This window comes from Hoplias malabaricus, chromosome 11, assembly GCF_029633855.1.
Source record: "Hoplias malabaricus isolate fHopMal1 chromosome 11, fHopMal1.hap1, whole genome shotgun sequence".
Taxonomy (NCBI): Eukaryota; Metazoa; Chordata; class Actinopteri; order Characiformes; family Erythrinidae; genus Hoplias; species Hoplias malabaricus.
The window spans coordinates 35,785,135-35,794,869 of NC_089810.1; the positions used below are offsets into that span (position 1 = coordinate 35,785,135).

The following is a 9,735-nucleotide window of genomic DNA, read 5'->3' on the forward strand; positions in this document are numbered from 1 at the left end:
TAAATTCATTCATTCATTATCTTCATTCATAAGCACTTATCCAGTTCAGGGTCGCGGTGGGTCCAGAGTCTACCTGGAATCATTGGGCGCAAGGCAGGAATACACCCTGGAGGGGGCTATGCTAATAAATGAACAGTGAAATTAAAGGCTTTTACAAGTTTTGACTTCAGCGTTATTGGTCCTTAAAAAATGTTTTCACACTGCATATGAACCGACTCTTGGTTCAGTTTGAATATGGATAAAGACTGCCTCTTTGGGATTGACCAAATTTTGCTCCTTTGGTCTGGACCGTGGTCTCAGGCACATCTCATGCCTGCTGTTTTGTTTTGGACTAAGCAAAGCAGGTGTGGATGCACCATAAGAACTGCCGCAGATCTCCGACATTACTCTGAAATGGCTTTTATTCTCCTCAATGTATATGTACCATGTCTCTTGACTGACTGGCTTGAGTAAGCATTGTTTCCTGTTGCTGAGTTCAGTGTGTTCATCGGCTCAACAGGAAGGGGAGGTCTGGCTGATTATGAAGAGTTTGTTTTAGTCTGAGATTCTGGTGCTCTCCTGCAACACCCACTTACAGAATGTTTAATCAGAATGGACCAGTTTAGACCCTGATGGATTTACTTCAGATTCAGGTTATCATTCATACCTAATACTGGCTCAAAGAAAAACACTCTTCTCTGTTTTTCCCCTGTCTCTCTCAATCTCTACTGTTGCTAATGTCATCAATAGTGTTCTGTTGTTTATTCGCTGTCTCTCTCTCTCACGCAGACACTCTTTCTCAGATTGATCTTAGGCCTTATCTTCATTATAGTGTCCATCATCCTCCAGTCAGTCATGAGTGACAAACCAAATGATGGGATAAAAGGAGAGAGAGAGAGAGAGGAAGAAGAAGAAGAAGAAGAACTGAGAGAACCCAGAGGTAGATCAGCATGGAGGAGAATGGTGTCATTTCAGACACTGGGAGGTAAAAGCAAAGTTTTCACTTTGAGGAACAATCTGAGGATTGAAGTGACATAAACGTCACAAAATGAGTTACAGGCAGAAGTTTGAAAAGTATTAGAATTCATATACAACCTCAGACATATAGCAGTTAAAAATATACCAGCTTTTTTGTTTGTCATATAGTTATTACTACAGATAGTGACACTCTAGTCTAGTCTAGTGTTCATTAATACTACAGTCGAGCTGATTAATGCTACAGAGGTGCTAACGAATACAACAAAGGTGCTGGCTAATACTAAAAGTACTAATACTTGTACTACGGACAAACAACGAAAAGCCAAAGAGAATAAAGTGAATGAAGTGAGGACCCAGGGGCCACTGTGGACTGTAATGATTTAACTGTTGAACTCAGAGGTTTAACATTACCTTCCAACAGATTTAACGCTACATTAAGCCTGTTTTTCCATTTAGTGTTTTATTCCCATACAATGTTAAATCCTGCAGTTTCACCAGTCATTTAGTTTCTACTCATAGCACGGAGCTACCTATTGTTTTCTATGAATAATCCAATAAAATGTGTGAGTGAGTGATTATCTATATGTGAGTGAGTGAATAAATGAGTGAATGTGTGAGTAATTAACAAACGAGATGTAATGTAATAGGAACTTTGTAAAAGCAGTTTCCAGGTAAGGCAAAAAAATGTTTTCAGAGTTTAATCCTCCACTGCGCATAATTTCACACGATTCAATGAATCAGGAGAAATCGACACGTGTAATGATCAACATGTAAAATGAGATGACGAAGGTCCAGTGCAGTTTTGAAGCTAAAGATAAAAAAAAAATGTATCCGTTGGTGTCTTCAGTCTCTGAATGATTATTACGTATGTAAAAAGGAAAGGAGATATATCCTGTGGTAAACATAATTGTGTCAATACATTTTTGGAACATGTTGCAGGCTTCAAATTAAGAATTATTCATTCATTCTTTATCTGTAACCGCTTATTCAATTCAGGGTCACGTTGGGTCCGGAGCCTACCCAGAATCATTGGGCGCAAGGCGGGAATACACCCTGGAGGGGGCACCAGGCCTTCACAGGGCCACACACACAAAAACACACATGCATATTCACACCTACAGACATTGGTGAGTTGTCAATCCATCTACCAACATGTGTTTTTATAGGGACCATGGGAGGAAACCCATGCAGACACAGGGAGAACACACCACACTCCTCACAGACAGTCACCTGGAGGAAACCCACGCAGACACAGGGAGAACACACCAAACTCCTCACAGACAGTCACCTGGAGGAAACCCACGCAGACACAGGGAGAACACACCACACTCCTCACAGACAGTCACCTGGAGGAAACCCACGCAGACACAGGGAGAACACACCACACTCCTCACAGACAGTCACCTGGAGGAAACCCACGCAGACACAGGGAGAACACACCAAACTCCTCACAGACAGTCACCTGGAGGAAACCCACGCAGACACAGGGAGAACACACCACACTCCTCACAGACAGTCACCCGGAGCAGGACTTGAACCCACAACCTCCAGGACCCTGGAGCTGTGTGACTGCGACACCACCTGCTGCGCCACCGTGCCGCCCAAATTAACAATTAGCATGTATTTAAAAATTAATCACTACTGACTACTCGTTGCTTCCCCTTTACCAGCGTTTCACACACTGTGTCAATATTTGTTTGTCTTTACACAATCTCAACTTAATATGTTTTCACCTAAATGAACAGTAGGAACGATTTGTGTTCCGCTATAAAACCTTTTTTTTAACCATCCCTTTAATTTGCAACTGCTCCTTTAATCAGCAGCAACACTTTGTGTTTACAGAGAGAAACTGTGAAATCCTGTGAGAGAAAACTACTTCAGAGTAAAACAAGCTGCCAGCAGAAGGATCCAGAGAGACGATTAGTGTGTGTGTGTGTATGTGTGAGGTGGAGTGAGAGTGTGTGAGAACTGCTTTTGGCAGAATCAGAGAGTGACAATAATGAAATGAAAAACCCATAAAAACAGACATGGGAATAGGCTCAGAGACGACTGAGACAAAAAAAAAACCTCAATAAATAACAGCTCAAAACCAAACAGAACTTGGATTCTGGGCCAAACATCAACACCTATGATGTACATCAGGTTGGCTCATGTATCAAAAAAAACCTACATTTCTTTTACTGTACAAAAACGAAAGCACTGTATGTGACTTTTTTTACACTTTCTTGTAACATTCAGCGAAATGGGAACAAACAAACTGGCTGAGACTAAAAAGCACAACACTATTCCAGCCAATGAGCAACAGGGAGCATTAGTGCTAGTGCACAGGAGAGGGAAAGGGGTGGGGGCAGGGGGGACTGTGTATCTGGTACATGCTTGTATGGCATGAATTTGAGGGTGGAGCGTCGAACATATCACTAAAAGGGAGGGGTGTGTTTGTTCTGCTGCTGAGTTCAAATATTAACAGTTGCTCTACAGAATCATATACAGCACCTTTAAATTGCTTTGCAGGCCATTTGACTTTTAAAAAAGGATGCAGGGGAAATATACCTAATAAATATTTCACAAGTCATAAGAGACTTTCTCAGTGTGAAGCAGTGGAACTGTGTTCTCTGAACTTACGAAGCTCCAGTCAACACCTTTGGGATGAGTGTGGTGTTTGTGATCCAGAACCTGACCTCATTCATGTCTGTGGCTGAATGCCATCATACCCACACAGCTATGTTGCAACAGCTTGTGTTTTTGTGGTTGGAGCAGTTCAGTAACTGTTCTTGTTGCTCAATGGAATAATACACTTTAAAAAATGTTTTAAAATGATGTCACTTCATATGAAGTCATTTTTTTACTATGTAACTACACTCATTGATCCAACTGGAGAATGATCTTGTTTGAAGTGAGAGGACAACAGCTGAAGTGCAGCACACATTTTACACAAACACACAGAGAGAGAGAGAGAGAGAGAGAGAGAGAGAGAGAGAGAGGGAGAGAGAGACACCTGAATAATACATCATCATCATCATTACTACGCCACCCAACAAGAAACTCTATCCTCCCTAAGTTCCTCACTGTAAAGTTCATCTAAACATCTTCAAAACTCTCTCTCTCTCTCTCTCTCTCTCTCTCTCTCGTGAGTACAGTGGTTTCTTCTCTGAAATCAAGGCTCAAAGTCAACATCAAATATTCTACTTTTGCACTTGTTGCACTTTTTCAATGTAATACAAGTTCAAAGCAATGTATTAAACACTGCTGTCATCTGTTTTCAGGAGCATTTCAAACACTGTCTTAAATATTTGGGAATATTTTCTGAACTCCTTTTCCCCATGGGAAGATTTGGAGTGATGCCATGTCTAAGACACAAATGTGGACTGGCGACTGAAAAAGTGTCCGTAGGTGTGAGTGAATGTGTGAGTGTGTGTCGCCCTGCGAAGGACTGGCGCCACCTCCAGGGTGTGTTCCTGCCTTTTGCCCAGTGATTCCGGGAAGGCCTCAGATAAGTGATTACAGACAATGAATGAATGAATATACCTGGTTGTCTGGGCCAGACAGAGCTGGGTGTCCAGTTACATACAGGCCTTGATCGGACACTGAGTCTGAACAGACCTCACTCACTGATGTCCCTCATAGCCTTCATCTCATTGTTTTTTGGGGTTTTATTTTTTTATTTTTTTATTCCAACATGGATTTACACTGTGATCATGTTCTATGAATTAAGCTCCAGACTTATTGTGGTTGTGATGCTGTAGTAGGGCGGGACGATACGGCCATAACTGATACTACAATATATTTCTTCATTTTGGTGGATATGATATAATACCAATATGAATATAAACCGTATAAAATCCACTGATAAATGCCCAAAAACAAACAAGAAACATGAAATCACCATCAAATATCAACCCAGTGGCTTTGTCAATATTAATGTTTTATCATTTTATCATTTTTATTGAAACATTTTATATTGCAAGATATATATATATATATATATATATATATATATATATATATATATGATATTGAATTATTGTCCAGCCCTGTGCCACAGGTGGCTACCCATACATCACTGGGGTTGAGGCAGGAACACACCCTGGACAGAACGCCTTGCCATCACACACTCAAACCTGTGGACACTTTAACACACAAACAACCTATCAAAAAATGTTGGATTGTGGGAACAAACCGGAGCCTTCAGAGGAAACCATGAGGAAACAGAGAGAAAAATCTCCTAAGAAACCCCTCACAGACAGGGAGCCAAGGTGAGGACAGAACCCAGGAACCAGTTCCGGTTTAAAAACAGTTTAAATCCTGCAGACAACACAAGCTAAACACTTTCATACAAACCAGATTCCAAAAAAAGTTGGGACACCAAACAAGTTGTGAATAAAAACTGAATGCAATGACGTGGAGACGGCAAATGTCAATATTGTATTCGTAATAGAACATAGATGACAGATCAGAAGTTTAATCTGAGTAAATGTAACATTTTAAAGGAAAAATATGTTGATTCAAAATTTCACAGTGTCAACAAATCCCAAAAAAGTTGGGACATATAGCAATAAGTGGCTGGAAAAAGGAAATTGAGCATATAACGAACAGCTGGAAGACCAATTAACACTAATTAGGTCAATTGACAACATGATTGTGTATAAAAAGAGCTTCTCAGAGTGTCAGTGTCTCTCTGAAGCCAAGATGGTAAGAGGATCACCAATTCCACCATTGTTGCGCAGAAAGATAGTGCGGCGATACGAGAATGGTGTTACCCAGCGTAAAATAGCAAAGACTTTTAAGTTATCATCATCAACCGTCCATAACATCATCAAAAGATTCAGAGAATCTGGAACAATTGCTGTGTGTAAGGATCCAGGCTGTAAAACTCTTAAACGTCACTGCACCTCAAACAGGAATGCCACTGTCAAGGAAATAACAGAATGGGCTCAGGAATACCTCCAGAAAGTATTGTCAGTGAACACAATCCACCGTGCCATCCGCCGTTGCCAGCTGAAACTCTACAGTGCAAAGAGGAAGCCATTTCTAAGCAAGCTCCACAAGCTCAGACGTTTGCACTGGGCCAGGGGTCTTTTAAAATGGAGTGTGGCAAAATAGAAGACTGTTCTGTGGTCAGATGAGTCACGATTTGAAGTTCTTTATGGAACACTGGGACGCCATGTCATCTGGACCAGAGAGGACAAGGATAACCCAAGTTGTTATCAACGCTCCGTTCAGAAGCCTGCATCACTGATGGTATGGGGTTGCACGAGTGCTTGTGGCATGGGCAGCTTGCATGTCTGGAAAGGCACCATTAATGAAGAGAACTATGTTCAGGTTCTAGAACAACATATGCTCCCATCTAGACGTCATCTCTTTCAGGGAAGACCCTGCATTTTTCAACAAGATAATGCCAGACCACATTCTGCAGCAATCACACCATCATGGCTACGTAGGAGAAGGATCCGGGTCCTGAAATGGCAGCCTGCAGTCCAGATCTTTCACCTATAGAGAACATTTGGTGCATCATAAAGAGGAAGGTGCGACAAAGAAGGCCCAAGACGTTTGAACAGTTAGAGGCCTGTATTAGACATGAATGGGAGAGCATTCCTATTTCTAAACTTGAGAAACTGGTCTCCTCTGTCCCCAGACGTCTGTTGAGTGTTGTAAGAAGAAGGGGGGATGCCACACAGTGGTAAAAAATGGCCTTGTCCCAACTTTTTTGGGATTTGTTGACGCCATGAAATTTTGAAACAACATTTTCCCCTTAAAATGATACATTCTCTCAGTTTAAACTTTTGATCTGTGATTTGTGTTCTATTCTGAATAAAATATTAGATGTTGGCACCTCCTCATCATTGCATTCAGTTTTTATTCACAATTTGTTTAGTGTCCCAACTTTTTTGGAATTTCGGTTTGTACACAACACACACACACCAACGACACACACACAGACAACATCACAATACACCTAGCAGTAATACACACACCTTCACACTACACATAGCAACGACACACACACAGACAACATCACAATACACCTAGCAGTAATACACACACCTTCACACTACACATAGCAACGACACACACACACTCACCAATGAGACACACACCATCACACTACACACAGCAGCAGCACAACACACACACACAGCATAACACTACAAACAGCAATGACACACACACACACACACACAAATTACAGCAATGACACACATGCACACACAGCAACGACACACACACTCCATCACAGTACAAACACCATCACACTACACACAGCAACCACACACAGATGCCTTCACACTACACACAGCAACAGCACACATACCATCACACTACACACAGCAATGACACACACACACACACACACACAGCAACAACACACACTCAATCACAGTACAATCACCATCACACTACACACAGCAACCACACACAGACACCTACACACCACACACAATCACACCATCACAACACACACCATACACATCACACACACACACACACACAATAACACTAAACAACAACACGCGTGCATACACACACACAGCAATGATACACACACCGTCACACACCACACTGAGAAGACTTATTAGAGACTGAAAATGGACAGAGGAAATGAAACTGATGAGAAGCAGTCTCTTATACACAACAATATGCTTCAGAATACGCAGAAATAAAAGTCCACGTGAAACTAAACACTGAGACCCTTAGTGTGGACTTAGCTTAAAAGATGATGATGATGAAGACGATGAACACGATGTAAACAAACACACACACCTCAGACAGAGCTCTTGTTCCGCTGTCATGTTTCTAGACGAAGGAACAGGTGCGAGTCTCTCCGAAGCTGAAAGGACTTGATTATGCTTTTCATGTGAAAGCAGCCACACCTTCTACCACACATCTGTGACCCACAGACTCACCACCACGCAGGTTCATTTCCTCACTCTTCGGCACGACCAGATACTCAGACACCCCAATAATCAGTGAATTCAGCTCATTTAAGATTCAACCGTTGTGGACATAGTGCTAATACCTGTGTAGAAACAGGGACACCGTGGAGCATCTGGACATAAGTGTAAGATCACCTTGCCCCGTGCCAAACGTGGGCAAGAGGTGCATTAAACTCACCAGCACTGGGCTGTGGAGCAGTGAAACTGGATTCTCCGCAACTGATGGAGCTCCATCCAACTTAATGGAGTTGTGCTTGTGATCAAGATCTAATCAGCCATCATCTGTATCAGACCTCGTTAACGTTTACATGGCTGAATGCCATAAAAACCTCACAGCACTCTTCAGATATCCAGTGGAAAGCCTTCCCAGAAGAAAAAAAGACACTGTTGCTGCAGTGAAGAGGATCAAACTCCTGATTAACACCCTTCATTTCAGGAGAAACACTGGACGGTAGCATGTCCAAAGGCTTTTGGTCATACAACGTACACAAAGAAAGACTTGAGCATCATATTAAAGTGTTACACTGCAGCAGACTCACACTTCTCCTTCTGACTGAACGCCTCATTTCACACTGACTTACAGAGTTTAAAGCACTTTAATACAGAACGAGGTTGGGGAGGGGGGGTTGTGGGAGAGAAAAGGAGTGGGGAAAGAGACTGAACAAGTGAACAAACCACAGAGAGAGAGAGAGAGAGAGAGAGAGAGAGAGAGAGAGAGAGAGAAGGGTAGAGAAATATGAGGGAGATGGGGATTGAGACAGAAAAGATGGAATGAAAAAGAGTAAAGACAACAAACAAACAAAGAGAGAAAAGAAAGAGAGAATGGAAAGATGAAAGAGAAAAGGAGAGTGAACTGAAATACAGAGACAGTGAACGAGGGGACAAAATGAAAGAGAGAGAGAGAGAAAGAGAGAAGGGTAGAGAGATATGAGGGAGATGGAGACAGACAGAAAAGATGGAATGAAAAAGAGTAAAGACAACAAAGAAAGAGAGAATAAGGATGAAAGAGAAAAGGAGAGTGAATTGAAATAGAGACAGTGAACGAGGGGACAAAATAAAAGAGAGAGAGAGAGAGGAGCTGAGCTTCAGAAATTAATTGAAAGTGTTGTGGAGAACAAACAAATAAACCAACAGCCACTTGTGTAATGACTGTTAAATTAAAAAATAATCCGAATTGAAATCAAATGTAAACACAAGAAAAGAGAAGAGCACGCGGACAGCACTTGGGACTCCGAATAACATCAGCCACCCACAGCACGAGCCTCTCAAGAGCCTCGCTCTAATTAAAATGTTCAGTTCCACCTTAAATTGACCCTGATCTAATTTGCCTTTCCACTTCGTTCGCCAGAATGACCCTGCTGCATTATTTAAGGTGGAACGTGCAAATGCATTCCAAGGGAACGGACAATTCAAACAAGAAAAAGAAGGAGCCAACTTCAATCCAAACGCTGCACCTTACCTGAGGTCGAGCTGCTCCTGCTTTAACTGCGCTCTCTCTCTCTCTCTCTCTCACCCTCAGGCGCTCCGGCTCATAGTAAAAAAGGAGGAGAGAAAGAAGGGATATCCACCCAGTTCCCAGCTCTAAGCGCCTCGTGCTGGAAATGAGACACAAACCCTGTTCGCCGGACAGGAGCGAAGGGGCGGGGCTTCTTGCGCTCTGGGGGCGTGGTCGAGAACACACCTGTGCGCTGACATCAGTTTAATTAATCATTTAGTTATTTAACCCTTTATTTGACATCGGTTTCTTTTCTTTTAATTAATTTCCTTCCTTTCTTTTGTCCTCTTCTCCCTTGTTCATATTTTCTCCGTTTTCTATTTTTTGTTCTTTTTCCTTTCATGGTTAAAA

The 9,735-nt window shown here is 42.0% G+C and overlaps 1 protein-coding gene across 1 annotated transcript in view; it reads right to left on the bottom strand.

Annotated features, from left to right (window-relative positions):
- Window positions 1–9,445, bottom strand: part of LOC136709894 (SH3 and multiple ankyrin repeat domains protein 2-like) — a 167,056-nt gene extending 157,611 nt beyond the window's left edge. Inside the window, exon 1 of the mRNA XM_066685461.1 lies at window positions 9,349–9,445. The gene's annotated coding sequence lies outside the window, so the exon portion shown is untranslated. The remainder of the gene's footprint in view (window positions 1–9,348) is intronic.
- Between the last annotated feature and the right edge of the window lie 290 nt (window positions 9,446–9,735).